The following is a 15253-nucleotide window of genomic DNA, read 5'->3' as shown; positions in this document are numbered from 1 at the left end:
TTCTACTTTCCTTAGTACCACCATCCATGGTCTCCTCTGTCTATTGGAATTGTTTTATCCTGTGTATTCTTATTGTAATTCTGTCAAGTGCTTTGAGAAGCCACCTTTGGAACCATTATATAAAATAGTTTATCCTAAATCCTTGAAACTTTAATAGGGCAGTGCAGTAGGGCTAAGAATTGACAGTGTTAGTGGGCCAGTAGGATTTGTGCAAATTATAGGTAGGCAAAAAGGAAGACTAGGATTCACTTGAAATTCATGACATGGGACACTGAAACAGGGGAGAGGCTTTGTGTAGTAAGCGTTCACTCTCAAATCTACACAGTCTGTGCTGCTGGTAGAGGTGGTTGTGAACACCCGCCTTCCCAGTCAAGTACTGGGTTCTCCAGTCTCAATCCTAATACTTCCCCATGACTGTCCAATACCACTGCTGTGAAACCAACACCCATAAGACAAGACCTCCGAGATTCTAACTGCACAATTATTCACTGATGTTTGTGCACCAGTATTGTTCCTCTGCTAAGGAAGGAAGGCCTACTTTACACCAAGCCCCTGTTGACAATCCCTTCCTTGCGTTTCTTTTAGTCAGTTTGTGCAGCCTAGAATAGGACACCAGATCTCACTCTTACTGGGCACTACAGTAGCAACTCACACTCCATAAGAACTACCCCTCTTGGAAACAGGAGGATTTCCAGTATATTGAACACCTCCGTCTCTCTCACAGTAAAAAAAAAAAAAAAAAAAAAAGTCACAATGCCCTGCCCAAGGAATAGTGCGGCCATCTTCCCCCCCACTACAACGCTTTATTACTCCAGCCATTTTCAGTCCTCATTGGCAGCAATACGGGAAGCATTCTTGAAAGGGGAACCCCCACAAATACTTCCCTTGAATTCCTCCACCCCATTCAAACCAATAAACCATAAAGAAACAAGGGCAGGCAGAAGGGTCTTTCACAGCTTTATTGAGATGTTGCCATTACAAGGCGAGTGGAGGCAGGAGAGTCACAAGGGCCAGGCTGGAGCCTTCATTCAGGCACCTGGGGAGAAAGAAGGAGAACAATCCAGCTGAACTGCAGGACACCACCCCTACAGGAGCTCCTCCTGCCAGACCCTACCTGTCCACTGGCCAACATCTCCAATGTCCTCTGCTCCCTCCACATCCTCACTGGTGCTCTCAGCATCTTCACTGGAGCTCTGAGGGTCTCCCTCCTCATCCTCAGTCCAGTCAGCTCCCACATCCAGAGGAGCTTCTACTGGTGCCACAGCCACCCGACTACTGGTCACCAGGCTCCTGGTACCTGTGGACAAGCAACACCCAGGAGTGAGGGATCTGCTATACCCAGAGTCCCACAGTGATGCTACTCATCTAAACAGTCTCTTTGTCCAGCATGGGATCATTCCTCAGTTGTCCAAGCATGGTTGTCTCTCGAGCAGAGATGCATCCACAAGGGATAGAGAACCAGACCCACCTTCATTCCAACTGCCAGCACACCTGGACTCACAGCAGGCACAGACCTCATGGTCACCATACAGCTCCTCCCACCTGGAGGAGAGGAGGACAGGTGAGGCCTCCACCTGGCATGTCCCAGAGCACCCTCAGCAGGCTCCTTGCAGAAGTACCTCTTAGCCTCCCTGTTGTAGGTGCAGGACTTGGTCCCTGGTGTTGCTTTAGCAGGAGCCACAGCCATGACACAGTGCATGTACAGCTCAGTCACTTCATGCTGCAAGAGGGAAAGTCACAGCATTAAGGGATCAAGGCCAATAGAGGGACAGAGAAGGACCTTCTGCCATCAGTGAAGGCAAGCTGGCAGCTCTAGGCACTACAGCTGCCACAGTCTGGTTCACATCTAGATCATGGATGTGAAAGCAGACCATGGATCAGTAGAGCAAGAAGGCTGAGCAGCCTTTGAGAGCAGTACCTTCCTGGACAGCTTCTTCTGGAAGAGGAAGGCATCAATTGTGAAGCGGAGCACATCCTTCTGCTTGGAGGGGACAAACCTGGACAGGCAGCCATCTGCCTTGCTGTCCACCATGCACCTGGGGACAAGGACAAGGATGAACCCCTGCAGGCTCTCAGGGCTCCTGCCCACCTCTCCTCCCAGAAGGGGCCGTACCCCAAGTTGTCGATCACAGGGAAACGGGGCTGGGAGTGCTGGTCTGGTTTCTCCGTTACATAACACGAGTGGATGTACAGCCTCTGCTCTGCTGTGGCAAAGTAGGCAGTGGCCTGGAAGTACATGGGCTGACCCAGGAAGTACTCATCCTTAGGAGAGAGCCGGACCCAGCGGGCTGGAGAGAGAGAGGCAGCATTACACCTGCACACAGCACCCCCTGCAGGCAGGAGGAGCCACTCACTCAAGGAGCTTACAGTTGGTGGTGAGCAGCACAAAGCTGTGTTTGTTCTTCAGGTCCTTGAAGAAGGTCCTTCTCCTGGCCCACGTGGGGACATAGCCAACCTTGTAGGAGTAGTGGAACCTGCAGGACAGAGGGGATGAGGGGCATCTGGACACTTTCCTAGCGGCTTCTCAGCAGCAGAGCCCTGCCTACCTGTTGTAGGAGCACTTGACAGGCACAGAGAAGGGAATGAAGCGATGCACAGGTGCACTGGAGGAGGGCGGGGCATAGCGGAGAGTGTTGGAGTACACCAGGCGGCCCTGGACAACCTGCAGGGTCACAGAGGAAGGGATATTCCCAGGAAAGGCAACCCCGACACTGGCCCTACAGCTCACGTCGATACACTGCCTGTAGATGAAGACCGCTTACCGATCGCTCGGTGCCGCACTCGTGAAGCCCGTAGATGAAGTAGAAGTAACTGCGTGTGGTTTGGCTGACGCTGCAGTTGCCCAAGGTCACCTCCGATGGCCGACAGCTGAAGCCGAACAGGAGCCGACTGACCCTCACATACATCCTGCTGGAGTCACACCACACAGCCACTCCTCGGGTGCCCCCGATGGCCGGGCGAGCCGGCTGCCGCCCTCGCTGGGGAGGAAACAGGACGCTCTTGATGTAGGCGGGTAAGGGGCGGCTGCCGGCTTCGGGCTTCATCTTCTCCTTGTCGAAATAGGGCGAGTACGCGTCTCTGGACACGGGAAGGCGGCGAAAGTCGGGAGCCAAGGACTGCGAGTCGTTCTCGTTTGCAGACAGGTCTTCGGAGGGCGCATCTGCCAGGTTCAAGTCCTCCAACTGGGCTGCGTCTTCAGGAGCCGGGAGGTCGGCCTGGAGCGCCAATTCCCGAGAGTCCCAGCCAGCCGGCCCGGCGGAAACCAGTGCGGGGAGCCCGGCCCCTGTGCACAGGCACAGCATAAAGAGAAACGAGCGCATCACCAAATTAACGTCCCGCTCAATTGCTACAGGAGTAAAATAAGTAAACCACAAAACTGTTGAAGCAAGAAAGCATAAAGTGTGAACGCGGTGACTAGGTTTTTATACTGGCAGGACCTGCTACCGCACACCTGGTCACACTACCGCTCAATCAACACAATCAATTACATACAGAGATCCGGATTGTTCTCAGCGTCTAATTAGAACCTGATTTCAGTCTGAGGCGGGACTCCGTGAAGCCGCCTGAACATTTTCCCGTGTGTATCTGACCTCAGCGGAGGAGTTCCACGCAATTTCGACAGAATTAAATCACCCACACGTGTAAAATTTGCTCAGATTAATTTATTGTTCAATTAGTTTCTAATTTCCGAGGAAAGTGTGTTAAACTCGCTGTCAGACAGAGTACGGAACATGCGACACGTCCGTCCACACTTTCTTTTATCGAGGGGGCTGTTCTATCAACACGTACCGCAATGAAAATAATTTTACTATTTTTCATGTGTAATTGCATGTCATATTAAAATGTGTAATACAAGCATTTCTTTGCTTCCCAGTAAAGAAATACTGATCAGCTTTTGACATGATCTGATAATAATTTGTCTGATTTTCCAGAGATTGCTTTTGCTTCGCAGCACTGACAACCTATGGAAACCCGTTTCCGCCAGGGAGTAAAAAAAACGCACTATGGTATCTCAATTGTGACTTAGAATCATAGAATTGCGACCTAAAAACTCAGAATTTTGACTTTATCTCTCACATTTGCGACTTCGAAAAGCCCATATTTCATTGTCTGACCTTTTGTTATTGTAACGAATTCGGGCTCTAGGGCTTGTGCCCTCGCCGCTCCCACCCTACTTCGTGCCTCACTCTATTGGCTCAAACCCAGGCCTTGCTAGCTAGAACCCGAATCCGTTACAATAACAAAAGGACAGACAATGAAATATGGGCTATTTCGAAGTTGCAAATGTGAGATAAAAAGTCGGAGTTCTGAGTTACTAAGTCGCAATTCTGAGTTACTTAGTCGGAATTCTGCCATACCATAGCGCGTTTTTTTGTAACTCCCTGGCGGAAACGGGCTTTCATACATTTCAATTAGTCTAATCAGTGCAGGACAAGTTAATGTAGAATCATTACTATGTCTGTCTCTTGTTTGTATATAAATGAATGTCTTTGACAACTTAATGTTAGTTTTTAATTTAGTTTTACGATGTAGGTCATGTGTTAACATATGCACGAGCATACGAAATGTCTCACTCCTGATTCAGCTCATGCTCCATAGGAGAGATGAGATTCCTCCTGCTTCTCGTACAATCATATCAGAACAGAAGCCCGTGTCGCCCAGCTCTGATTCAAGAGCGACTCGCATCTTCAGCCCTTTTTTATTCGTGATCCTAATTTTCTTTAGTTATGATCAATATTGAACTTTTTCTAAATAAAACGACAATAATCAAACATGCAGGCAGACTTTTAAAAAGTATTAGGAGCTGACAGGGTGCCCCTTTGGAATAGTTGTCAGAAAATGTGAGAAAAGGAAAGGTACGTAAGCTCTCACACACAGCATTAGAGATTGGCATCTGATGGAAAAAAAAAAAACTACCTGTCTCCCCAGCATTTAACGGTGCTGTTGTTTTGATTTTACATATTGTTAGCATTTTAATGAATTGTTAAAAGATTGATACACAAATCGCTAAATAAGAAAACGTAAAAACCCAAGCTGTAAGCAATTGGCCATTCATATTCCTGAATTTTAAATCCCTGTGTTCTTCTGTATCCGAATGCCTGGTGCAGCTCATTTGAAAGCAGAGTCTACCATTTACAGAAGCGTATTGTTGCCACCAAGGAAAAAAAGTCCTGAGTTTACAGGAGTAAAGAGGAAACAAATGCAAACACCGTTTAGAAAAAACACACACGTCTCAGGCCTTAACCATGACAAGGATAGGATTTGAACCTAGACGAGCAGAGCACAATGAATTAGCAATCCAAAAAGTGACTCCTGTTTAACTTTCTTTTCCCTTGCTCGATTTGTAGTACGCTCCTAAATCCTTACAACCGATAAACAAAACGGCTTCATGTGCCACAGCATTCTGTTGCAGGTACGGTTTGCACCGTGTATTAGGCGAACCCGAATTAAATATTTCAAATATGTGAAGAATTTCATGAAACCTGAAAAAAGATCACAGCCAATGTCAGCAATTCAGAGCCTGTAGGCAGCTTCAACAGAACAAAACGATCTGAAGCCGCAATAATTTCATAGAGTGTATTGTGAAACTCTAACCACGTTGTTGCTATTACTGCTACTTCTGCTGCCGTTGCTTTAAACTCTACTCAGCGGGCAAGTAAAGTTGTACAAAGAATAGACTACTTTGAGCCGTCCAAATTCCATTATGTGAATTTAAGCTTTTTTTTATTAATAACAGCATTAGTAATACAATGCGTGCTCAGAAACCTTACTTATTAGCTTATGAAGCAATAGTGTTTCGACAATTTGCGGTCTTCAAAAAGTAAACGCTGAAGTTTTTATACTTCCTTGTGAGCAGATCACCTTTGATTTAGAAAAGGAAAACTTACTCCCCTGTTGCTTTCATTGCAATATCTGAATCGAGACCCAAGCGCTAAGAAAGCTGAAAAACGCAGAAGTCATAAACCCGATTTTAATTTAGACACACATTTTCTAATGCAGCCTTCATTACAAGACAGTCTATTTCTCGAAAGCGTGTTATGTAAAAAAGAGAAAAACGAAAATATATTGATGACAATATTTAAAAGCTTAAGATTTTACTTTTGAGAAACTGTCATTTTATGTATCTAGACGCTTTTCAACCACTGCTTTTAGAACTTTGCTGTGCTTCCTGAATCATTTTCAGCGTTATAAACTGGGTGTGGAAGTAGCGATCACTTTGTAGAGCAGTTGATAGACTGGAGCTGTTCAGACTACTCTTGTTATTTCTCAAATGCTTCCATCATTTTTCTTTCAGGCTAGGACGCGAGTGTGTACATGTGTTTGGTTTTCGTTTCACTGATTCCCATTGAAGATTTGTGAATTAACAAGGAAAGAATCAGTTGCCTCGGAAAGCAGAAGGTTTGGTTCTCAACGATCTTGAAGACACGCCCATGTAGAGCAGCGTGTGATGATTCGTACTATAAAAGACCAAGTGCTCAAAGTGACGTCTGTGTTTGCCGTTGAAACTTTTCATCTCGGGCGCACTTTTAGAAAGCAAAGATAGAGCAGTTGTGTTGAATCACACTACGACAGCTGTCAGCAGAGTGGCGCAGCAGAAGCGTGCTGGGCCCATAACCCAGAGGTCGATGTATCGGAACCATCCATTGCTATACACACCGTCAGTCTAATGAAGTGAATTTAAACTGATCTTTTTCTCTCGTGTATGTGCAAGCTTCACACTTACTGTATTCGTTAATCTTTACCAATAGCAGATGCCCAAATGTATCTTTGGTTGTTCTGCGATCCTTCATAGTTTCCTCAATTCCTTCAAATGAACATCCATATCAAAGCAATTATATATATATATTACAATTAAGGTATATATTAAAAATATCAACGCACATTTCTATAATGCTCATTTAATAATGATTGTCAAGGATTGTCAAGTTCTCCAACAAATCTGTGTTCTAATTTTAAATTTTTTTTGCTAAGGATACAACGGGTGTATAAATGAATTCTCCCAACAGCCAGTTAAAGAAAAATTCCACACGTGAGGATGGTTTTCTTGGACATTGACTTAGGTACTGAATTGTTTACTTGTTTTAGTTGCACACGAGTAAAACACGAAGATTTCCTGCAACATTCAAGAGGGTTTGCGAAGAAATCCCTTCAATTTTTAGCGGAGATTATGTTTACATCATCACAATCTGAAGCACGTCCCTGAGTGCGTTTGACCCACCAGCCCTTTGTTTAACAGCTGCAGAGGGACACATTCCCGTTGCTTTTCACAAATCACTGGCATTTTTTTGTATTTTTCTTCTGTCCTGAGAAGCAAGATTTGTATTTTATCTTTCAGAAGTTGTATGAATTTCTTGAAGTTCAAAAACAACTTGTTCCTGAAAAGAAATGAACACTTGCTTCAAAGTAAATCAAGACGTATGTGTCTCTTGCTGTGTGTGCTCTTATCTGTCCATCTCTCGCTCCTCTTCTCTCTGGCAGTCTGTGTAGAGTATCTGAAGGGGATGTAACACCACTTGGAAAAGAAGAAAAATTATCAGGAAAAATTCTCAGGAAAATTCTCAGGCAGAATAAAAAATCATTATTCTTTTCTCAGTCAGATTCATTGCTCAGACTCACACTCAGACAGGATCTCAACTCCGTACTGCTCTCTATCCTCACAATCCAGAACCAGAAGATATTCAGACAATCAGTGCTGCTACATGAACAATATCAGACAGAACAGCCTGGACTCATGTCACATTTCCCCCTTTTATCCTTCCTCCCAGCCCTCTTAGAGACATAGAAGAGCCCCTGGTTCTCCTCTCTGTGAACTGGGCTCAGGGGTCACTGATCTGGCAGTTGTGGGCTCTGTTCCAGGTCGAAAGCAAGAAGGTTCTATTAACGCTTTCCAGGACTTCCAGCCCTTCAGTATTACTTTCTTTACTGTATGTCAGCCTCCCAAAATGTTTATAAATGTTTTATAACACACATGAGTGTGGAATTATCTTATTATTTATATATAGTATTTATGTAATAAACACCAGTAGTGACAATATGATCAGTATATTGATTATTTGTAGCCGATTGTCCGATGGTCGTGTCTACAATTGTGACCATTTGACCAGTCTGTAGCTCTGGGCAGTGGGATTCAGATCACACAGAAGACCTGTCTGTGTGTGATTCCACACCAGCCCTGGGATTCAGCTACTCTCACAAATGTCTCACAGACTGTCTTATAAATTTACAATTAGATGAAGTCATGTAACAGTTTTACAGATAATTTAAATAATCAGACAGCAGTTTTGGCAGTGGATACATCTCCACATGGGGGAAAGGGACAGTAAAATAGTAAGGAAAATACAAAAGAAGAAACTGAAATATATGCGCTCACTGTAAAGTACGAAGAGGTGGTCAGACAAGCAAAACAGCTTTGCGGATAATGTGAAGTGACATTGTTTTGTGTCAATCAGCTCACAGATTCAGCTTCATGTGCCTTAAGCTGTGCATGCCTTCATGAAGACTCTCTTTAAGATGATTGCACCTTTCATTGTCAAATCGCCTTCTTTGGATACAAAAGTTGCACCAATACTAAGAGAAAGGATGAGGAATGGCTTTTATCAAGCGATTGCAGTGTTTGTTTGACTGAGGATCCTTGTGTGCTGAACTGGCCTCTGGAGAAGTGTAGTGCAGTAAAACAGAAGGTTTGTGTCACTCAAGATTGTTACAGAACAGAACAATACAATTACAATACTTTTGTGAGAGTAAATATTACTGGTGCATCACAGTTCTTATAATGGTGAAAACAGGAGCACCTTCTCTACATTTTTGACTGAAGTATTTAAACGGAAAGAAATACTATCACTATGCAATTCATAAATGCAATTGAACTCCTATAAAAGTTCTAGTCTGATGAAACAATGTATAGAATTAGGTGACAATATCGGAATTCATTCAAATGCACAAGATTAATTTTCAGCAACAAAAAAAGTGCTCGGAAATATTTTACAAGAATGAAACCTTACATTCACCTAAATAAGCATTCACCCTCTACATTAGCAGAGAACAGTAGGACAGAAGGTTAGTGTCACTGGACACTGCATCAGAGAGGCTGATCTCTTCTCCCTCATTATGCAGGCTTACCCACTCATGATGAACTGTCCTCCAGCGATACTCAGCTGCCATCATCAATGTAGTCCAGGCGGCTGCACACTCCCCGGGAGTGTTTCCATGTCGTTACGGCGTCGTTAGGGCGGCACCGTCTGAAACCGTCTACCAGGGAGAACTGCTTGAGTAGCGACTCCAGCTCTGCCAAGCTAGCGGCGCTCCCCTTCTCCCAGTCGACGTTGAAGTCCCCGCCAAGCACCACCTGTCTGTTGGTGGTGCAGCAGCTGGCCAGGTCAGCAAACACTTCCTTCCGGATAGAGGGTTCCATCGGAGCATAGACGTTAATTGCTCTCAACTTCTGCCCCCTCCAGTCGATGTTTGCAACCAGGATCCTGCCCTGCACCACCGAGAAGGAGGAAACCAGCGTCATCTCTTGGTTTCCGAGGAGGATTCCCACTCTGGAAGAGTGGACCCCTCCTACGCTCCAGCATGATTCTCCCTTCGTCCATTCCCTGGTGAATGTCAGCTTGTCACTTTCATCCTTCAGGTGGACCTCCTGTTAGAAACAAACTGAGAAAGACTTTGAGGCCAGATCATGAAAGACTCCCCGTCTTTTCACCGGGTCTCTTAGCCCTCTCACGTTAGTTGTTAGAAAGGTAAGTTTCACAGTCATGATTAAACAAGTGAAAGTTGAACCTCCTCTCTTTGTGCTTACAGTGGAAAACTTGGGAGTCTACATCTGGGCACTGTTTAGCCTAGATGTAACTCCTCTCCTTGGGTCCTGGGGGGAATATGCTGGGCTCCCTCCAGGTCTCGCTGGGGACTGAAAGGTAAACAAGCTGGACAGGTCCAGCCCTACCATCAGTCCCGGCTCCACGGCGGCTTCAAAGTAATCCTCGTCTTCCTCGAGGATACTCTCCGCCACTGCTTCGGGAAGGCTTTTTTCTTCCCTTTCTCCAGGAGTTTTGGGGACCTCCAGTTGCTCCTGGGCCTTGGGGGAGGGGGGCTCCACTTCCTGGGCTGCCTCTTCCTGTTGTTCCTGGGCCTCGGGGGAGGGGGTTCCGACTTCCTGGGCTGCCTCTACCTGTTGTCCCTGGGCCTCGGGGGAGGGGGTTACCTCTTCCTGGGCTGCCTCCTCCGGTTGTTCCTGGGCCTCGGGGGAAGAAAGTTCCGTTTCCTCTAGGACGAGGAAACGGTTCTCCCTTACCACTCTTTTCTTTTGTCCTTCCGAAGGCGGATCCGCCCTGCATCTCTTCTTCCGCTTTCTCTTTCCCTTCTTGCTGGGAGTTATTAGGGCCCTTCCTCCGGTCAGCCATTTTGTCCGTCGTCCTGGCGGCCATCTTGAGGCACTGGTGCGGCTGGGGTGTGGCCTCGGCAGTTTCGGTTCTCTGTGGGGGAGGTGCGGGTTCTTTGTTCTCACCTCTCTCCCTTTGTCTTGAGACCGGTTTCTGCTGGTCGGCTTCCACCACCTGCGCAAACGAAGGTTTGCTTACCTTGCATTAGTGAAGGAGGTGTCCCTCGGCGCCGCATCCATCGCACTTTTTGGCTGCCCGGCAGGTTTTTGCCAGGTGCCCCTCTTTGTTACAGTTGTGACATCTGACGATGTCACACGTGTTCTCCTTGTGGCCGGACTGTCTGCACTTCTTGCAGAAATCCGGCATCCTGGGGTAGTAAAGGTACCCCCTGTCGTCTCCGATGTTTAAGCGGGCCGGGGGTGCTGGAAACCGTTGACGCCCTCTAGGTCCTCTTTCAGGAGGACTCGGTACTGGCGTTTGCCATACCAGACGCCGCAACTGTCCCTGATCTCCGTCGGTTTGCCCACCACAGTTACATACCTCTCTAGGTAAGCTGTTACCAGTTCCATTGGTATGTAGGGGTTGGTTGTGAGGACTGTGATGGTCCTCTGGTTTGTCTTCCTCATAGGCTCCGGCCTGAAATCAGAGAAACGGGGGTGCTTACCTTTTTCTCTGATAATTTTCGTTGCCTTTTCATATGAGGCGACCGTGGCCATGTAGGCCTCCATGTATCTCTCTGCCTTGTTGTCTTGCAGGCAGTAGAGATCTCCGGCCACCAACTGCAGGATCCTTCTCAGGAAGGTAATGAAAAAGGATTTTCGCAGTTGGCATCGTATCTGTTTTCTTAGTCCAGTGGAACCGGATCAGTGTCTTCTTGTCTGCCATCTGGAAAGGAGAAAAAAGAAAAAAGGAGAGAAAGAGAGAGAGCAAGGTCCTGTGGAGAGGACGGTTTAGCTGCCCTCCTAAAGGAGCAGCAAGGGAGCCCTGGCCTTTGTCCTTGTGGGCAAAGCCCAGCTAGGTGCAGGCGCAGGAGGAGAGAGAGAGGGAGCGGATAGTGCTTCCGAGTCTCGAGGAAGAAAGTAAGCACCACGGGCAGGCCACGAGTATCTATTCCCAGCCAAGAGGCCAAGGAGGCAGAGAGAGAGAGAGGGAGAGGGAGCGGATAGCGCTTCCGAGTCTTGAGGAAGAAAGCAAGCACCGCGGGCAGGCCACGAGTACCTACTCCCAGCCAAGAGGCCAAGGAGGCGGAGCAAGAGAAAGGGGGAGGGGAGAGGAGAGAGCAGAGAGAGAGAACGTTGCTGCCGGATCCCACCCAGCTCAGCTGCTGCTTGGCCTTAACCCCCTAGTCTCAACCTGGGGCGATACCAGCTCAAGCACTCTTCAGGATCTTCGATCACCTTCTAGAACTTTGGAAAGACAGGAACTACGGGCATGCCACTTGAACTTGATCTTAGCCAAAAGCCCGATAAAATTGGATTCCAGCTCACTGGCCCTGCAAAACTTAGTTCAAGACTTTAAACTCTCAGACACATATAGATGTATATATCCCACAACAGCAGGATATACATGGTCAGAGGGGAATAGCAGCTCCAGAATTGACTATTGCTTTGTCTCAGAGAGAGTGAAAGTTGTTGGGGTCACTCTTCAGCCTGTCTTCTTCTCAGATCACCAGGCTTTAGGGTGTAGAGTGGAACTCAAGGGTGGGACTGTCTTTGGCCCAGGCCTCTGGAAACTCAACACAAAGCTGCTAGAGAACGAGGGGGTAGTATCCCGCTACAAGGAGAAACTATCACAGTGGGTGTCCTTGCAGTGTCTGTATGGGTCAGTAGGAGAGTAGTGGGAGGAGGTGAAGGTGAGGACAAGGGCCTTTTTCATGGCTGAGGGAAGGAAGGCTGCTGCCAGACGGAGAGGAGTGCTAGCCAGGAAACAGAGGCAGCTGCAGCGTCCCTACACGATGCTGCACAGTGGCTTCAATGTGCTTGAGGATATCGCCCTTTTAAAAAAGGACATCCGGAGCATAGCGGAAGAAAGTAGTTGAGGAGTGCTGTTAAGAAGCTGAGTGCAGTTCTTGGAAGAAAATGAGAAGTGTACTCGCTTCTTTTTCAGGAAAGTGGTAGGCTCCAAGTCTGTCATGGAAAGTGTAGTTGATGAGGAGGGAAGAGAGAGTACAGAGCTGAGTGCTATCCTCTCCTGCATCGAGGCCTTCTTGTCACGGACGTCCAAAGGGACTAACCGTGGGGAGCAGGAGAGCGGAAAAAGACCCATATGTGTAGCGGCGAGACGGGAAAAAGGCCCGGGCTCATTAGTGCAAAGAGTTCAGGAATGCCGTATAGAAACCTGTGCCCTCAGGGAGCGGACGTGGGGCGCCCTGGTGCTAGGCGGGTCTCAGGACATCCGAACATCAGTGCTGAGCGAGGACAGAGTGCAAGAACCGGAAATATATAGCCCAAGGGAAAGAGAGGGACAGGAAGGACAGCAGACCAGAAACTAGGGACAGGACAGAGAAGCTCTACAGAGGTAAAGGATGAAGAAATTCATTTTTTTACCTCAAAGCTAGAAAACATTTTGAGTGAAGAAGATAGGGAAGTACTTGAGGGGGATTTGACAGTAGAAGAGCTGAGAGGCTATGGAGAGCTTACAGAAGGGGAAAACTCCGGGTGCTGACAGGCTCCCTAAAGGGGCGTCTGCTTTTACTACTTGCACGAATGAAGGCAAAAAAAAGCCAATCGATGTGAACAAACGGCGCTTTACAGAGGAGTACTGCCTGACTGGATCGTTGATGAACGACAGAGGCCACTCCGACCTCTTCTCGGTTTTCTTCAATGACTTACTAAGGATCTTCTTCACATTCGCCCATGCAGGGAAGCCAGTTACAACAAAGCAAATGCAGGAAAGTGCATTTCAAGCAGAGACCAGGAGGGACTTGTTTACACCGAGAGTGGGCGGAGAATGGAACAATGCGCCCAGCCCTGTTGCTGGAGCCGATTCTTGATGAGCTCTTGGGCTCACTAAGAGGCCCCGGTTGGATGCTAATCTTTCTGTTGTTCTTGCAGGTCCTGCGCTGCTTTTGAGCCGACAGAGCTATTCCTGGTCTGTCGGCACATCCCAATTGCAAATGATCGGCTCAGCGTACAGAAGGAACGTGCGTTTGGTACAAGAGTGCACGTAGGCACCAGAAATACATTGGGAACAAATGACCGGTCGCTCAAGACCTCTGTGAAGTACAGGAGCGTGCAAAACGGGGCTGTTTCCGCCCGGTCTCAAACCGGGGACCTTTCGCGTGTTAGGCGAACGTGATAGCCGCTACGCTACGGAAACCTGCAGGGACCGCTGCTGGTGTCTCGCTTGCGTTTCGGGCTGAGAAAGGGACGCGTCACTTTAGGCAGGGGGCGCTGGAGAGAGGAACAAAGGGCGCGATGAAACAAAATGCCGAAACCCGGGATCGAACCAGGGACCTTTAGATCTTCAGTCTAATGCTCTCCCAGCTGAGCTATTTCGGCGGTGCGCAAAGCCCACAGCCACCTGCTCCAGCCTTCCTGTGTTGTGGCATGAGCGCACCAAGAGTAGCGGGAGAGTGTTGCAGGAACGTCACTCAGAAGGAAAGCCACTCAGCTGCGCCCTCTGAGCTCTGTCCAGCGCATCTTCCTCGCATGGACTCCTGCCTGCGACGGGCAGGAAACAATTAGCAAGAACAGAACGACACCCCATGGGTGTCTCATGACCGCACCTTAGGTTGTGACACGTGCAGGTGTGAGGGGTTGCCGGGCTACTTTGGAGCAGAGCTTGGGCGGAGGGGGGGCGGGAAAGCAGACAAAGAGGTGACACCTCAAGGTCTGCACGATCACAGCTCTCCGCCGCCCCAGGCTTCCGCTCGATAAGCTACTGGACACACCCGCCCCTCCTCACACAGACCGTGGAAAAGCCCCCGAGTGGGAGGGCTCTCTCTTCCTCCCAGGAGCTCTTGGACACGACGCACAGACAGGGCGCGGGGAGCCGCCGCCTGCAAACACGGCTCCAGGCAGGACTCCACTCCGCAGGAGCCCCAGAGCAGAGGAGATGAGGGCAGCTTAGCTCCTGTGCAGAGACCTGAGCTGTTGTTGCTGTGGATGCTGTCTTTTCTGCACTCGGGGTAGGAGTGAATGTTGAGTTGCCCTTAGAAATGAAGCAGAGCACTTCAACGGCACGGGTGTGTGTGTGTGCGCCCTGGTGATTCTGGGAGACAGATCGAACCTGGGCTAAAAGAGAGGGGGCTTAGCCCTCTTCCATTTGCTAGTTCAAAGTTGTACAACCCATTTGTATCTGCTAGGCGGCGCAGTCGTCGTGCACAAAGAACGCTTTGAAAAGCGTCAAAGGCAAGTCATTCCGAGTTGGTCGTTTGTGTTTTCCGTTCAGACGCGAAATGCTGAAATGATCTCTCGGCTCCTCGGTTGTCATTTCTGCGCCGTAAAGGGATCACAGCACGCATCGGCTTCCAGCATGCTGGGTCGGGACACGATGCCGGGGGTTGGAGAGAGCGATGTCTTCCTCGTTAGTATAGTGGCAAGTATCCCCGCCTGTCACGCGGGAGACCGGGGTTCGATTCCCCGACGGGGAGTAGCTTTTCTTTCACCTCCTTAGAGAAATGACTGCCTTTCACTTCTCTGTTTTCTTTCACAGTGTCGTGCACCTTTTCATTGCTCTCGCTTTCAGAGCCTCCGCACGGCACACGACTCGACATCAGGAAGCACATTGAAGTGAAAGCAGGAAGCGCTGCGACATGCACTGTGCAGATCCTGCCACACTAAGAGGTGAGTGGGTCTGTTCGATGCACAAAGAACGCTTTGAGAAGCGTCAAAGGCAAGTCATTCCGAGTTGGTCGTTTGTGTTTTCCGTTC

At 48.3% G+C, this 15253-nt stretch overlaps 2 long non-coding RNA genes and 2 other non-coding genes across 4 annotated transcripts in view; 1 reads left to right on the top strand and 3 right to left on the bottom strand.

The window, feature by feature from the left end:
• Positions 1 to 944: 944 nt before the first annotated feature.
• The window catches only part of LOC148664189 (uncharacterized), a 74897-nt gene continuing 60588 nt past the window's right edge, over positions 945 to 15253 (bottom strand). The window contains exon 2 of the long non-coding RNA XR_015937145.1: positions 945 to 1036. This is a non-coding gene — a long non-coding RNA (uncharacterized LOC148664189). The remainder of the gene's footprint in view (positions 1037 to 15253) is intronic.
• On the bottom strand, positions 1467 to 2031 carry LOC148664198 (uncharacterized). Its single transcript, XR_015937144.1, has 3 exons — positions 1919 to 2031; positions 1620 to 1720; positions 1467 to 1542 (listed from the first exon to the last, which is right to left on the bottom strand). It is a non-coding gene; the product is annotated as an uncharacterized LOC148664198 (long non-coding RNA).
• On the bottom strand, positions 13807 to 13879 carry trnaf-gaa (transfer RNA phenylalanine (anticodon GAA)). Its single transcript has one exon. It is a non-coding gene; the product is annotated as a tRNA-Phe (tRNA).
• On the top strand, positions 14902 to 14973 carry trnad-guc (transfer RNA aspartic acid (anticodon GUC)). Its single transcript has one exon. It is a non-coding gene; the product is annotated as a tRNA-Asp (tRNA).

This window comes from Lepisosteus platostomus, chromosome 5, assembly GCF_059453375.1.
Source record: "Lepisosteus platostomus isolate fLepPlt1 chromosome 5, fLepPlt1.hap1, whole genome shotgun sequence".
NCBI lineage: Eukaryota > Metazoa > Chordata > Actinopteri > Semionotiformes > Lepisosteidae > Lepisosteus > Lepisosteus platostomus.
Note: the sequence above shows the minus strand (reverse complement) of the source record. Positions and strands in the feature narration are given on the sequence as shown.